We start from the raw sequence: 16,985 nt of genomic DNA on the forward strand, positions 1-16,985 counted from the left end.
CTCTAGCTTGCACATTTCTATGTTCAAGATGTTTAGAAGTCAATCAAGAAGAATCAAACCAAGAAACATTTATCTCATACCTGTCCTCCAGGATCTTTGTTACCGATCATCAACGACTCATTGGTGCCCCATAATTTCTGGATTTCTTGCGCCCTGAGAGCTTTCTCCATATCCTTCTTCATCCTGGCGCACTTCAAATCTATATCCTCCTTGTCCTTTATGCACTTGGATAACTCCCTGTCGCTCGTTCTTGTTTCAGCCTATTGCAATCACCACAGAATCATTCCAAAAACGATCATGGAAAACAAAAACCCTAAAGAGAGATAGGAGGAAAAGATATTAGAAGACAAAGAATCCAAGAGACTTCAGAGAAAGAGCAAGAACCTTGATTGCCTCCAAGTGTTTCTCCGCCTCCTCGAGACGACCCTCGAGATCGTGCATCTCATGCTCGAGGCGCCTGCGGTCTTGCTGGCATTCGCGGGTCCTCTCCCCCGTTAACCGCAGGAGGGCCATGGTGCCGGCGGAGATATTTGAAGGGAGATCCATGTGATTGTGATTGTGGGGTTCAAGAAGTGGAATCAAGCAATGTGAAAAGGTGGAGAGAAGCTTAGAAACTAGAGAAACCCTCAAACAAGAAGCTCTGAACCAAAGAACAATGGAAGGGAAGACAAATGAGAGAAAAGTGAGAGGAGAGGAACATGAAGAGGGAGGAGGGAGCATGTTTTTGAAGGGGTTCGGGAATCCGTTAACCGAAAAAAAAAAGTTTTTTTTTTTTTCATGCATACCTTCCAACAATTTAAATTTACATAAATACCCTCTTAAAATTTATATTTATATTTATACTCTCATAAAATAAAGTTTTTGCACAAATGTCCCTAATATAACGGTTCTTCTAACACCGTTAACAAAAATCATATTTATTTTTAATAAAAATAAAATAAAATTTTGAAATTATTTTTTTGCCCCATGGTTGTGATCCAGTTTCCATTAAGATCACCTTCTCGCGAGCAGGATCCAGCTCACGATCGGGATCCTCCTTTGCAATTGCGATCGCAATCCAGGCTACTTCGCAATCCCGATTGCCTTTTTCCCCTGCAATGCCTTGATCCCCTAAAACAGCAGTACTCGGCAATAAAAAAAAAATTCTCTTTGCTTCCAAAGCTCTCCTCTACCAAATCTGATCGTGGACTGGATCCATATTTTGAATCTCCTCTCTATTTATTTCTTGGCCACGGATGCTAGTCCAAAAATCTATCGCTTAGACTCCAAGCAGTGCTTATCTTAAAGAAAAATCTTTTAATGTCATCTTGCCCTCTCCTTACTTGTTGATGTCTACTATTTTTCTCCTACTAAACTGGACCAAAAAAAGCATACATCATTGCAAGCGTTAGAAGAACAACAATGATTATTGTAACTGATTTTATTTCATTCATATTTCTCGTTGTGCACCTATTGAAGTTTTATTTTTTGGTTCTAACGGCATACCCGTATACCTTATTTGGTGGTAAGAGGGACAAAGTGTCACCCATTTTTTATTGTTGAAATAGAATATGGCTATGTACTATTCTCTTTTTTTCTTTTATTTTGTTAGCATAGTTTGGTTGATAAGGACTCTTTCTTACAATTTATATCATACATATTTATTTATTCCATGTATAGGGTTCTTCAATAGAGCAACAACTATTCAAATTAAAGGTGAAATTTAGAGGATATTTTAAGAAGGTTAAGAATTCAACAAGAGTGAAGTACTATTTTGGGAGACAAAAAAGTTGGTTAGCTGATGTTGACTGCTATTGCTACAAGGACCTATTTGATGATGTAGTGCATACCTTCAATTTGAAGCTTGAAGAGACCATAAAGATTTGGTCTGTGATTAGACATTTAACACCTAAGTCTTACATGATATTAGATACAGATCGAAAATAGATGAGTTTGTTTGAGGAATATAAGAATTTGAAAGAGTGCTTCTTATTTGTCACAAAAGAGGCTAATATTATATAACTTTCTCAATCAACACTAGGCAGCTAGGATCAAATTGAAATATGAAGAAGTACTGCAACTGTAATAGAAGAGATTTGAGTGGATAAAGTAATAGAGAATCAAAGGCACAATAAAAGCGAGCATCTAGCTACAATAGGCATTCATACCTTAGCAACTACAATTGAAAATAATGACTATAGTGGGATAAATGATGTAACTTTATTTCAAGAGGAGCAAGAAACAAATATTGAAATTTATGGTTTTGAGAGTAGCTATCACAGTATTTATAATAGTGATTATAATGATGATGATGAAAATATCATAGACTACAAGAAAGAGACATATAAAATGGATGTTAAGAATCCTACCATGGCCGTAGAGGAAAAATATACAAGTCGAAAATAGTTCAAGGTGGCGCTAAGTCAGTATGCTATATTGAATGAATTTGATGTAAGAGTTCTCAAACGTGAGCCAAGTAGAATGACAATGAGTTGCAAAGATGAAGCTTGTAATTGGAGGCTTCATGCGTTACTATTATGTGATGGTCATACATTTCAGGTATTATGGTTAAAATATGTTAGTATTTCATTACAGTGCTAATAAAAAATATTGCATGTATTAATAAATTGTTCTATTTATATGTGCATGTATGTGCAGGTCAAAAATTGAAGGAACCTCATACGTGCTCATTTATAAACAAATGTGGTAACAAGATGGCCACACAATTTTGGATATGTGATAGGGTGATTGGTTAGCTAAGAAAAAAGGGTGACCTATCACCTATTGAACTAAGAAGGAGATTATTGCAATTCCATCATCTTGAGCTTCTATACCACAGAGTTTGGTGAGGAAAGAAGCTTGCCATGTCCATGATTCATGGTAATTAGGCAGATTCTTTTGAGAGAATGGAGGATTTCAATGAGGGCTTTTGAAAAGAAATCCGGGTAGTGTAGTAAAGCTAAAGTTAGATATAGTAGGTGATAAACATTACTTCCACTGCTTCTTTATTTGTCTATGAGCTTGCAGTACAGGCTTTTTAGCTAGTTGTTGGGCTTTCAAAAGCTTATATGGCCGCCACTTAAAGGAAAAGTTTAGGGGTGTGATGATGATTGCTACATCACTTGATGGAAATAATGGTTTGTTTTCAGTTGCTTTTGGTAATGCAGAATCTGAAAATAGTAATAACCGAACTTAGTTTTTGGAGGCACTTAAAGAATCAATTCAAACTCCAGAAGTTCTAGTACTTGTATCAGATTGACAAAAGGGACTGAATCAATACAACATATATACCTCCAAGCAGAACATAGAAAATACATGAGACACTTTCACAAAAACTTTCAAACAAAGTTTTCAGGACACTGGGTAAAAATTATGGTATGGGAAGCTGCAAGGGCATACACAAAAGTCCAACATGACGATATTATCAATCAAATTAAAGAGGCTAGCTTGGAGGCATTCAAGTATCTTAATACTAAAAAAATTAGTTTATATAATAGATTTTAGTTTGACATCATAACTAAGTGCTCCTATATAACAAACAACTTTTCGGATTCATTCAATGCTTGAATTTCTAAGACAAAAAATTATGGTGAAAATGGAAACAAGAAGGAGAATGGCTGCCCGCTGGAAAAAAAATTTAGTTCCTATAGTAATTTAGTATGTAAGAGATATCAACCTTAAGCTAAATGATTATAATGTTTATAGAACCAGCAGTTATAGAGTTGAAATAATTGAGACTAATAGAAGACATTAAGTAATTCTAAATGAACAAAGGTGCTCTTGTCGTCTGTGGGAGGTATCGGGCATTCTTTACATGCATGCTGCAGCTTTCATTTATAGTGTGAGAGGTGCAAATTTAGAAAATTATGTCTCGGAGTACTTCACCATTGCCAAGTATCAGATTGCCTATGCATCAGAAATTGGATCATTATCTGACAAGGCCTAATGGATAAAAGTTGATATTGGATACAACATATTGTCTCCTAAGCTCAATCTAAGACCCCCCCAAGAAAGCCTAGAAAGAAGAGAATTAGGAGTACATATGAGAATACATCAAAGAAGATGCACAAATGTAAGCATTGTGGTGAGCTTGGGCATCATGCAAAGACCTGCAAAAATCCAATAATGGAGGAATCTCAAGCTTCAATATCCTCATCTTCTGCACCGAAAAAGCTTGGAAGATAACATACAGCACTACTCTAACTTAATAATGTTTGTCTTTTATCACTTGCTTATCATTGATATATTGCAGGCCTAAGAAAAATGGTTAAAAAGGAAGAGTGACAATTACAGGAGGCACACATACAGTGTTCATCGCACCAAGAGAAAAAAAAAATAAAGGACAACCCCGCAAGCAAGCTAAAAGAATGAAAACTCTAGTTGAAGAAAATAATGCCTACCCACAATCTTGATTGGTATATGATTGGATATACCTATTCTAATTTTTGTACCTTATTTGCTTTCAAGTTATTTGGATCACTTTTAATATTATTACTAAACATGATTTATTGGTTGATATAGAGTTAATTCTCATACTTATTTGTTTTCATTTTTTTGCTAATTGCAGATTTGATCGTATGTTTTGCTGGAGCAATCAATATTATATTGGGTATGGATCTATTTCTTTTTCTAGCAATGTATTTTGTTCTACAATGACCAAGACGATATTCTTGCAATGAGAAAATCTTTTTTTGATTGCAGAAATATGAACAAATTTTTATTTACCAAAAATATTTACTTCTATGTAATTCTTGTTATGCTTGCATTCCAATGTGGCTTTATAATTTTCACTTGTGAAGAGATGCAACAAACCTTACAAAGTCTTCTAATAGGGCTTCCTCTAGGTTGTTGAAATCTATAAAATACAGAACTGAAAAAAATCTATCAATAACTAAATGCATGGATAGAGAATAAATGCCAAATCTCAACTCCCATCCATAACTATTTTGAACCCATACAGTATACGTGGCTAATGTGAATGAACCAAAATTGCTAAATAACTATCCATTATGAAAATATACCCTCACAAATATGCAAAATTGCATGAATATCTTTGTAAAGTTGCTATATGCTTGTATACCCTTATAAATATTTCTTTTTGCACATCTATCCATTAAGGTCATTTTAGTCATTTTAATTTGAAACTATTAATTTTTTAATGGCATTAGATGGTGTGAGTATATATGCAAAAATATCAATTTTGGAAGGGTATTCATGTAAAATTCGATATTTAAGAGGGTATTCATGCAAAAAAAACTCAAAAAATGGACCCAAAATAGCCACAAGCATAATTTCTTTTGTTTTTTTCTAAATGGTTAGAAGTGTTTTCAACTAAAGCCATAAAATGCGCATCTTTTGTTCCTGAATAATAAAAATCGACACATAATATTTATCCAGTAACCAAAGAAAATTGTTCAATTCAGGGGACGTCTCGGTCTTTACCGAGCAACTCTTGAACACCCAGTTATTAGAATCTCGGTTCAGCGAACCTAGCTAGATTTGCACTGAGGCCTAGGTTTGGATTTAAGTACTATGTGTACCTCATGTTGCTGCCAAAATTCAACCCGATAAGACTGGATGAGTGATCGATTCTGCTCGGATTGCTATGCTTGGATTGTTCTACTCGGGCAATGGATCTACTCAAAGCTAGTTTCTGACCTCAAAATAGGAGAGAAAACACCAAATGCTGCTGAATTTGATTTGACGAGATCTCGCTGTTACCTAAGGTAAAGATTTTGAGCAACAATGGAGATTTGAGAGAGGCCTCGATCCCTTATCCAAACCTAGAAAGATCCTCAAACCCAAGCTTCTCTAAGCTTCTCTATCTCATATTTGATGGCTTGGTCGTGTTTTAGTGCAGATCATCATCGATCGAGAGTCCAAGAGATCAATGGGATGAATGGGTAGACCTTGGAAGGGAGGAGCATCACCACTAATAAGGCCCATTCTCAAGGCACTATAGGTTTTGCAGTGGCAAAGGTCACCGCGAAAGTGGTGACGATGGTGGTGGTCAAAGCACCGGAGGAGAAGAGGCTGGCAAAGCAAGAGTGGAGAGTGGTGAGGAGATGAGCTGGGAGCTTCAAGAGACTGGAATCAAGCCGAGAACTTCTAGAGAGGGTGAGAAATATAGTGGATTAATGAAGAAATGACTAGAGATGAGCTAAACTAGATCAATAAACAAACTGCCCAAAACCGAACTGAAGGTCATTTCATCCCGATAACTGACTAGTTCAAGTTGGTATGCCTCGAACAACCCAAACCGATCAGTTCGAGATAGTTCAGCCATGCCTAATCGTACTGGGCCAATCATGGACTAGGTCATTGGACACTACTAGGACACCGACTCTTTTATGTACCAGGATTTCTCGATTGTCTTGATTGGTGCTGATTGGTCGAGAAGGTTGCATCGTGACACTCTAGATAGTTGGGATGGCCTAGCGTCTTGGGATTCTTGTTGTTTTCGGCTCGAACCCAAACTAGGTTGGGCCTTGGTAGTGGATTTAAACCCTCTCTATTGGTCTCTTTTACCAATCTAAACTATTTGTAGAAACTAAATTTTTGGTGATAGCATTCTGAAATATGGATGGTTTCAGCCTAGATGAACACTAGGAGAAACAAGATAATATGGCTTTAGAATAATAAATTTAACATTGTCATTTTGTTATTACAAAAAAGGATAAATTCACCTATGTCTACCTTCCTATAAATATTTCAAAATATGGTGCATAAAGCCACATTAGTGCCTCATTATGCGGTCCCTTGACCACGTTGCATTGCCTATATGTGGTTACTATATGTGGTCATCACTGAATATGTCACGCCCCAAATCCGGATCATGACACGGCCGTGCTATTGCAATTTTATGCACACAATAACACGAAGCCACTTAAAATTTCATAATAAAAATAAATAGTTTCATTCACTAAAGTCATAATATTATTTATTAAGTTGGAACAGTACAGAGCTTCTAAAATTTGATTATTACATAACATTTTCAGTTACCCCAACCCTGAACAACACCAAGCTTCCTGCTTCTAGTAGTCTTATTCATCTGTAGAAAAAAAATAGATGAAAAGATATGAGCTACACAGCTCAGTAAGTAACCAAGTACTATCTTATTAGATCAAGCATAATTATGCCAATGCAGTATTTAAGAAGCTAACAGTTATGGCAAAATAAAGTATTTTATAGATGATATACACAATCAGGTCATAAAGCAATGCATGTTCCATCAATGAAAGTTCATAAATATGAATATGCATCATATAAAATTCTTGTCATATTTCATGTTCCATAATTGCAATCATTCATGCTTCGAAATCCATAATTGCAATCATTCATGCTTCGAAAACCGTGCTCTCAGATGGTAGTGCAGCTATGGTCACTATTATTATCCGTGACAGGGCCGTAATATTTACCAACTACTATTACCTGTTGGCGGGGCCATATGCCGAGCTATTATAACCCGCTGGCGAGGGCTATAATCTTTGCCAACTATTATTCCCCATTGGCAGGGTCTACACCAAGCTATTATAATCTGCTGGCGAGGGCCGTATGCTGAGCTATTATAACCCGCTAGCGAGGGCCGTCTGCCGAGCTATTATAACCCGCTGGCGAGGGTCGTACATAGCAATCTGAGAGTTTATAAATCATTATTCTTTTTCTTTCATAAATCATAATCATCATAAATATGTTGGAAAATGATAAATGGCATCATATAATTTAAGATGCATAAACATGCCTCAAATATCATTTTTCATGCAGTCTAACATAATCATAATTTCATAACTCATACACCATCCAATATTCATGAAGGATGCTCTTTAATCAAATTCATGGATCATATGCAATCATATACTTGATCCTAATTTTGAGAAAATACATCATATCAAATATAATTTCATACTTACAATTAAACAGTAATTTGAAATCAATAAGATTGTGCTAGGGTTACTTACAGCAATTTACTTTCCAATTTCTTACGTCCGGATGACAAATCCTTGATCACCTAAATTAATCACATAAGGGTCACATTAACCCCTATTTATTTCATAATTTTCTAATTTATCATAACATAAATTTACTTGCTTGGATCTCAAGTCCAATTTACCCAATTTGGAGCCCTTAGGCTCGATTTAGAACCAGATTGGGTTCACATAGGTCAATTAGGTCTTTAATTAAAGGATTGGGCCTGATTTCTGATTGGGTCTAGCCCCTTTCGGCCAATTTGGTCTTCTGATTAGGTTATTAAGCTCAATTTCAAGTCCAATTAGGTTTTATTTTGGTCCAGGGTCAATGTGGCTCATTTGGGCTTGACTCAAGATCAGCCCAAAGTCAATTTGGTCTCAATTTAGTTGAACTAGGTTTGAATTAGACTTGATTCATATTCAATTGGATCTGCTGAGACTAACTCAGCTTAATTGGATTCAGACCCAACTCAATTGGGCTTCATTTGGTTCGGATTTAAACCAATTTACAATTTGGGTTCGTCCGGACTTAGCCCAATCTGATTGGGCTCGGGTTTAGTTAATTTGGCTAAACCCGTTTTTCTTTTCTTGGGCTTAACGGGTTTCATACCCGAACCCAGATCCGACCCATTAGGCCGGACCCGTTAGGGTCTTTTCTTTTCCCCTTTCTTTTTCTTTTCCTTTTCTTTTCCTCCTCTTCTCCTTCTGTTCTTCTTTCTTCTTCCTTCTCGAAGCTTCTCCCTTTCTTCTTCCATTTCTACCACGATCTCCTCCCCCTCTTCTTCTCCTCTCCTCTCATGAGGCAAGGAGGCTCGGGAGGGACGGGCAACGGCCAACGGTGCCCGGCACCCGGCCTACGGCGCCCACGGTCGCGCCCGCGGCCATGCCTGCGGTCATGCCCGTGGCCGCGTCGGCATCCCACATCCCACGGCCGACGACCCGCGGCTCGCGTCCCATGGCCAACGACCCACAGCGGAGGTCGGCGCCCGTGGATCGACCACCGGTAAATATTTCTATTTTAGTTTATTTTATTTTATTTTTATTCCTCTTCCTTTCTTCTTTGTTTTCTTCCTCGCCTTCTTTCTTCTCTGGTGGAGAGGAGATCGGACCCGGGGGGGGCCTGACTCATAGCCGACGGTGCTCCCCGGCCGGTCAGCGGCACCTGCCGCCCCTGCGGCTGCAACTGGTGCTCGTGGCCGACGCTGCTTGCGGCCACCTCGGCCGACACCCGCCTTTCCCCTTTTTTTTGTTTAGATCTACAAAAATTAAATTTTGAAGAAGGGATTTACCTGCTCTGAAGGTGGTCGTCTGCCTCCTACTCCGGCTATGCGGCCTTCTGCTCTGGCGGCATGGGTCTAACACCGAGTCTTGACAAATGAGAAGAATTGTGTGTGAGAGAGAGAGAGACAGTGGAGGAGGAGGAAAGGGTGGTGAAATGCCTTGCTGATCGGGGCTTCTTGCAGCATGTTTAGTGATAGAGGGAAAAATGGATCGTCCAACCCACAACTAAAAGGCCGCCTAGTTTCGGCCCAGTAAACACCAACGATGGACGACTGAATCTTCACTTCGGCCCAGGGCCAGCTCGTCCTCGGAACTCCGCCGAAAGCTCCACCAACTCCAGACATTCGCCGACTCTCCCGACCAAGCTCGGGGTACCACCAAACAATCGCCGATCCGTTCCGACCAAGCTCAGGGCGCCGACCCCAGCGATACGCTCCGACTCTCGAGCTCGGGACGCTTCACTGAGCACATCCCGAAATCCGGGAGGCCGAGCTACTTCCAGCACCCGCAAAGTAGACCTTGTCAAATGCATGACATGACTGCTTAATGAGCTCGGCCTCACCAACAACCACACCCATTGGCGGGCCTATGCCCACCTAGGTGGCCATACTTCACCATACTACCGTGTCATGTCTCCATAACCGGCCAGCAGCAGTCAGACGGCACCTTGACTACTCCGGCCATATCCTGCCGTAACTGTCAACACCCTACCGTTCTCAAAAACGGGCTGTACCGCACGTCACTAACCAGTCTGAGTTGCGCGCCATCTGGCTCAGAGCCACGCCTCCTCATGATGAGGGCTGATGGTACCTCCACCATTTGGGCCACTCCACCGAAGCTATAAATGGCTCGGTCAGGTAATTTCTAAGGGATCCCTTAGGCTGGACAAAATTTACCCCCACTCTAACTTGATCGTCGGAGGACCCTCACCGGAACCCCACCGGTGAGGCTTTGTGCAGGTCCGCGGTCATCGCGCAGGAGGTGACTTCCGTCTTCTCTCTTCAACCACTGGCGGCTCCTTCGACTCCACCAGCATGGTCACCCTCAGGCCAAATTTGAACCACAACATTTGGTGCTAGAGGAAGGGCCTGAGTCGTGATCACAAGGATAATGAGCCAAGGGGCCCCAAATGCATCGAGCAGCCGGAAATCAGCGCCTGACTGGTCTCTCCAAAGTCCACCTCCTGCATCACACATCCCTACAGACCAAACCTCTCAAATCCAAGTAGAGCAGTTTTATCTGCTCGCCCAGCAAGTCCAAACCCTGACCGTGCTTATCCAAACCCTTCATCCGACTGGAGTCTCGTCAACCATCGAACTTGACAAGAAGGTCGAGGAAACGGGGCGACAAATCCAAATGCTTTGGGATCAAATCGCGGAACTTCGTGAGGAGTGTTATCGATCGAGGAGCAGGTCCCCTCAAAGATCTGAGAGACATCTCTCCCATCAAAGTTTTGAGGAGTATACTCCTCTTACGTCCTCCCGGGCCGAGATCCATATGGAAATCGAGAGTTGCAGCTACCTCCAATCTCCTCCGAAGATGCGATCATCCAAGTCGCAAAAGCGCTTGGGTAAGTACTGCTGCTTCCATAGAGATCATGGCCACGACACGGAGGATTGCTATCAGCTCCATGATAAAATCGAAGTGATCGTCTGCCAAGGCCATCTAAGTCGATTCGTTGGCGGGTCAACCAATAGAGCGAAGTTTGATGGGCAGACTTTGAGACCATCTAACGAACCCGACGACGGACGCCCCGGTGCGGGTACTACCAATACCCCGCCTATGAGTCTTACGTTGATGCTGCCCTGACCCCAAGGGGCCGAGAAGAGGCCGCGCTCACCGGCTCGAGGCTAGGGACCCCAAATGTAAATTACTTCCTCAAGGAAGGACCTTAGCCTCCTTCAGGTCAGGGCTTTCTCCCTTAGACCGTAATCTAATGAAGTTATCTTCCGAAATTCTCCCAAGGCATCTCTGAAGTACCTTAGGAAGCTCAACACACGCTTGATAAGCGCGAGTCATATGCCGACGACTTTATAAAGTCGCCCCCGGAGCTTGCTTCAGGGCGCCCTGCAGGACTTAGCGAGGGCTCGAGAGTCTCACAACTGCAGGTACCATCTATAAAGTCACCCTTTGAGCTCAGCTCGGGGTGCCCTGCGGTGCAAATGGGGAGCAGAAGAAGAGCACCTCCATCCACAGGATTCTACGAGTGCCCCCCTGATCTGAGTGGGGGGCATCTACAAAGCCACCCTTTGAGCTCGGCTCGGGATGCCCTGCAGCGTCAATGGGGAGCCAAGGAAGAGCACCCCCGTCTGCAGGATTCTATGAGGGAGCCCTTGATCTGAGTGGGGGGCATCTACAAAGTCACCCTTTGAGCTTGACTCGGGGTGCCCTACGGCGTCAATGGAGAGCCGAGGAAGAGCACCCCCGTCCACAGGATTCTACGAGTGCACCCCCAATCTGAGTGGGGGGCATCTACAAAGTCACCCTTTGAGCTTGGCTCGGGGTGCCCTGCGGCGTCAACGGAGAGCCGAGGAAGAGCACCCCCGTCCGTAGGATTCTACGAGTGCGCCCCTGATCTGAGTGGGGGGCATCTACAAAGTCACCCTTTGAGCTCAGCTCGGGGTGCCCTGCGGCGTCAACGGAGAGCCGAGGAAGAGCACCCCCGTCCGTAGGATTCTACGAGTGCATCCCTAATCTGAGTGGCGGGCATCTACAAAGTCACCCTTGAGCTCGGCTTGGGGTGCCCTACGGCGTCAACGGGAAGCCGAAGAAGAGCACCCCCGTCCGCAGGATTCTACGAGTTCGCCCCTGATCTGAATGGGGGGGCACCTACAGAGTCATCCTTTGAGCTAGGCTCGAGATGCCTTGCGGCGTCAATGGGGAGCCGAGGAAGAGCACCCCCGTCCGCAAGACGTTCAGGTAAATGTTTATCCCCAACTTATTATTCCTAAGATGGCTGTGGCCCCTCGGGTGGACTTCTAAGTCTTGAGGTGGCTTTGGCCCCTCGAGCAGATTTCTACGTTCGAGTAGATTTTTATCCCTGAACTTATTATTCCCGATGTGGCTTCGGCCCCTCGAGCGGATTTCTACGTTCGGGTAGATGTTTATTTCCGAACTTATTATTTCCAAGGTGGCTTCGGCCCCTCGGGTGGATTTCTAAGTCTCAAGATGGCTTCGGTCCCTCGAGTGAATTTCTACGTTCGGGTAGATGTTTATTCCCAAACTTATTATTTCCGAGGTGGCTTCAGCCCCTCGGGTGGATTTCTAAGTCTCGAGGTGGCTTCGGCCCCTCGAGCGGATTTCTACGTTCAGATAGATGTTTATCTCCGAATTTATTATTTTCGAGGTGGCTTCGGCCCCTCGGGTAGATTTCTAAGCCTCGAGGTGGCTTCGGCTCCTCGAGTGGATTTCTACGTTCGGGTTGTTGTTTATCCCCGAACTTATTATTTCCAAGGTGGCTTCGGCCCCTCGAGTGGATTTCTAAGTCTCGAGGTGGCTTCGGCCCCTCGAGCGGATTTCTATGTTCGGATAGATGTTTATCCCCGAACTTATTATTCTCGAGATGGCTTCGGCCCCTTGGATAGATTTCTAAATCTCGAGGTAGCTCCGACCTCTCGAGGTGGATTTCTAGGTCTCGAGGTGGATTTCTACGTTCGGGTAGATGTTTATCCCCGAACTTATTATTTCCAAGGTGGCTTCGGCTCCTCGGGTGGATTTCTAAGTCTCGAGGTGGCTTCGGCCCCTCGAGTGGATTTCTACGTTCGGGTAGATGTTTATCCCATGGATTTCTACGTTCAGGTAGATGTTTATCCCCGAACTTATTATTTCCGAGGTGGCTTCGGCTCTCGGGCGAATTTCTAAGTCTCGAGTTGGCCTCGGCCCTTGAGCGGATTCCTGCTTCCAAGAGGTTGCTTATCCCCGAACTCGCCTATGCTCCTGAGTTAACAAAAGCCCCGGACGGGCTTCTATCCTTAAAATAATTTACGATTGTTTGTCTTTCGCTCTCCTAGGCAAGGCTTAAAGCGGCCCGCGCTATTAAATGAAGCGCTACGAGCTTGCCTCACATGAGGTTTATTTTTAAATTAGGGATGTACCAAACCCGGAGATCCCTACACGTACTAAGTGCAACCCCTGCTATGCGAGATGGGCCCGAGTCTGGGTTACATAATTCGGATCTTAATGTCCGAGCATGAAGCAAAACAAACTCAAAACACTTATTAGAAGAAAAGGGATTTTATTGACAGAAAAGGCCGAAGGCCGAATACAAGAGTACCCAACCTCATGGTCAGGAGAATTACAAAGTGCCTAAACAGCCAACCTTACAAGAATAAGAATAAAAATCAATCGAAATGGACGACCTTCGCATTAGTGTCGGCTACGGCCTCTGGCTCGGTTGCAACCTCAGGAGCATTGTCCCACCTGCTTCGGTGGCTTCAGCTCCAGCGCCGACGTCAGGAACGACTGATGATTCCACCCGTTGGCAGCTTCAGGGGCAATCTCCGGCCTGGCCTCGGGCTTCGGCAGTGTCTTCTCTCAGTGGCCCCATTCAGGTTTGGCTCAAGATGCTGAGGTCGACTCCAGGGCAGAACTGCTGGACTTAGAGACGACAATTGTCGAAACCCTGGCCCATGGCAGCAGTAGCCCCTTCCGCTAGTTCGACGATATACTCCCCTGACTGACGAAATTTCTCGACGGCCTCGCGGGCGGACAATTCCACCAGGCCCTCGAGCTGCCCAATCTTTAGCTCCCGCTCTTCCACTTCGCCCCGAAGGCAGACTAGAGCAGCTTTGAGCTCAGAAATACGACTCGCCGAGGAGGAGCGAGCCCGAGAATGATCAGCCTGCATGAATTCGGGGCAAGCTGCACAGGCACCAGGAACCATACTCCATCAAAAGCTCACCCACAAACTTATGCAGAGGGAATCTCAACCTTGCTTAGAGTGTATCTACGTACACCCTGACCCAACCGCCAGGTGGGTTGGTGACTTAGCCTTCGAAGTTCAGGAGCTCAAGCACGAACTCCGGAGGAATGAAGAATCAGGCTTGAATCGAGCCCAGATCCTCGTCGGTCATTAGCAAGCCCATTCCATACGGGATTGGGCCTACCTCAAGTTCAACCTCTTCCACCTCGGAAGAAGTCGGAGCTCGCGATGGACCTACATCGAACATCGATGCCCTCGCCGGTGAGTCCATTGCCTTGGTCTTAAGATTAAAGGAAAAAGGAGAAAGAAAACGAAAGACTCTCCGAGCGACCGAAAGAGGAGATCGACTGCCTACCCGAAAGCTCGCCGGAAAGAGACGGACGGGCGAAGAAGGAGAATGACTTCCGGAAGAGGAAATCAAAAGGTGGCGCAAAAGCTAGCATGGAGCTCCCAAGAATGCCCGGAAGAAAGCTCCAACATCCCGGCAACGGCGGCTAAGGAAAGAAGATCAGGAGCAGGGGGAGGGTCAAGCGACGACCCTACGACCCTACGACCCCTTCTTCAAGCCTTATATAGGCCACTGCAGCAGCTCCGATCGGGCAACCTAAATGATCATACGGCCCAAAATTCGCCACGTGGCGAGCCCTAAGACGGCATTAACAAATCTCTCCGAATCGCCTCACTAAATGCTTATCATTATGGAGGGCGCTCCGGAGCTCGAAATATTGATGATTGACCTCCCGCCTTCCGCCTAATGAGATGCTTCGGAGAAGGGAGCATTAATGGCCGATTCCTCATGTTTGACGCTTATAAGCGTTGTCAACTTCCGACGCTACAGGCAACCGTCGAAAAGTTTTTGCGAGCTAGCATTTTTTGCCGACGCTAACAAAAAGCGTCAGGAAATAAGAGTCGGGAATTTAACATTTTTACGTCGTGTCTGGATGATTTTGATATCATATGTTGATTGAAATATGTGTTCGTACTCCAAGATATACTTCCTGTCGATAACCTTTCAGCTGTCCAAACGTTTTAGGGGGGAACTAATTTTATGGTGATGGCATTTTGTTCTTTCGCAGGTTAATAGTCTAAGACAGGAGCGGCAAATTTTGGCCTCATGCAGATCCGTTACAATTGTGACTGGTGCAAGTTCACTGAAAGATCGGCACAGAACCCCCTCCCTCTTTTTCAGATGATGCTTGTTAATATGCAAGTATTCTGTATTTTGTTTGCAAGATTTGGAGTCCATGTTTATAAGTTTTGAATATCCAGATGTTTATGAGCATGACAGTTTTTTTGCATCACACTGAATCAGTTCATAAGTAGTAAAGTGAAAAAAACAATATTCTGCACTACTGTTTTTTGTTGGATCAGTTGCTGCAAGAGAACAATATACCTAGTTGTTACATTTGCTTATTGTTTAAGTAACATTTGATCTATAGCAGACCAAACTGCATTAGTTTCCTAATAGAGGAAAACTGCTGTTACGTAGCCTTTTGCTGCATACCCACACTCTCATATGATTACTAGGAAATGAGTTCTTGTTAGACCAAATATCTTTGATTAGAGAAGAACAGGAAATTTATTCTGCTTTTGCATCATCTTTCTATTACTATAAATCACTTTGCATTCAAAAGGCATCCTAAATCTATTTCATCTCAGGCTCATCTAGTTATGTCACCTATAGTGGTTATTTGAATCAAATTTTAAAGCAATTTTAAGCTAAAATAATATGCAATGTGTTGCTCAGGAATATTAATGTAGAAAATTATTATTGATAAGGTTTGTGAGGTATGCGCGAAGAATGCTATTATGATGTGAACAAAATTGAAACAAGAGTGTTGTGGAGAGGATGCTGAGGAAGGGAGAAGTTGGACAGACCAGACAGGCTGCTAATTCTGTAATTCCAATATATTCAAGACCCTGGAATTTATCGTTTAAATTGGGTTATCATTTCATTTGTGGATGTAAATGAAATATCCAATTTAGCTCAAAAACTATACATCAAAGCATAGCCGTTTATCCCATCCGTATAGGGATAGCTGTTTGATATCAGATTCAGGAATTCATTCACCAGGATTTTACTTTGCAATAATGGTCTTCAAAGCATTATAACGGTCTAATGTATATTCCCTATCAGTGTCTACTAAATGTTATGCTACTTTATCATAAATCTTCATAATATTATAATTTATATGTGAAGCAATATTATGTGTATATCCTGCTGTAATGGCTATTAATGATTATTATGATATGATGATTAAAAGAATAAAACAAAAGTTTTTTGGGGTTTTTAAGTATCCAAATAATGGTGCATTTTGAGATTGTAAGAAATGATAATGCCATGGCCTTATGCATCTATAATAGCACTGTTAAGTTAATGCTGTATACTCCTTGCTCAAATTCAGAAAACTGCTTCCCTTCCAATTTAGTTGTTTTGCCTGGTTTCTGTCATGCCCCGAATTCGGTCCATGACACGGCTGTGCTATTGTAAACCTTTGCCCGCAATAATACGCAGCCACTTCAAAACTTCAAATCAATTATGAACAATTTTATTCATGAATGTCATCAAATGTTTCATGTATTAGAATCGATACAGAGCTTCTAAAAAAATATCAACATTTAACATTCCATTTTTCCCATAACACTGAAGCATGTCGAGCTCCTTGCTCCTAATCCTATTTATCTAAAAAACTTAAATGAATTGATGTGAGCTATAAAAGCTCAGTAAGTAACCATATACATTCTTACTAGATCAAGCATAATGTACTTCATGCTAGTGCATTAATTTGAGGAATTAGCAACTATAGCAAAATAATCATTGCATATAACATACATTC

At 42.6% G+C, this 16,985-nt stretch overlaps 1 long non-coding RNA gene and 1 pseudogene across 1 annotated transcript; both read left to right on the plus strand.

Moving 5' to 3' along the window:
- The first annotated feature begins 2,466 nt into the window (after positions 1 to 2,466).
- LOC148700255 (uncharacterized) lies at positions 2,467 to 4,139 on the plus strand (annotated as a pseudogene).
- A 5,668-nt stretch (positions 4,140 to 9,807) lies between these two features.
- On the plus strand, positions 9,808 to 15,553 carry LOC120112192 (uncharacterized). The gene is made up of 2 exons (XR_016398255.1): positions 9,808 to 9,889; positions 15,225 to 15,553. It is a non-coding gene; the product is annotated as an uncharacterized LOC120112192 (long non-coding RNA).
- Positions 15,554 to 16,985: the final 1,432 nt, after the last annotated feature.

The sequence above is a fragment of the Phoenix dactylifera genome, chromosome 13 (assembly GCF_051530095.1).
Source record: "Phoenix dactylifera cultivar Ajwa chromosome 13, Ajwa_hap1_PhDact_Kaust_v1.1, whole genome shotgun sequence".
NCBI classification, from domain to species: Eukaryota; Viridiplantae; Streptophyta; class Magnoliopsida; order Arecales; family Arecaceae; genus Phoenix; species Phoenix dactylifera.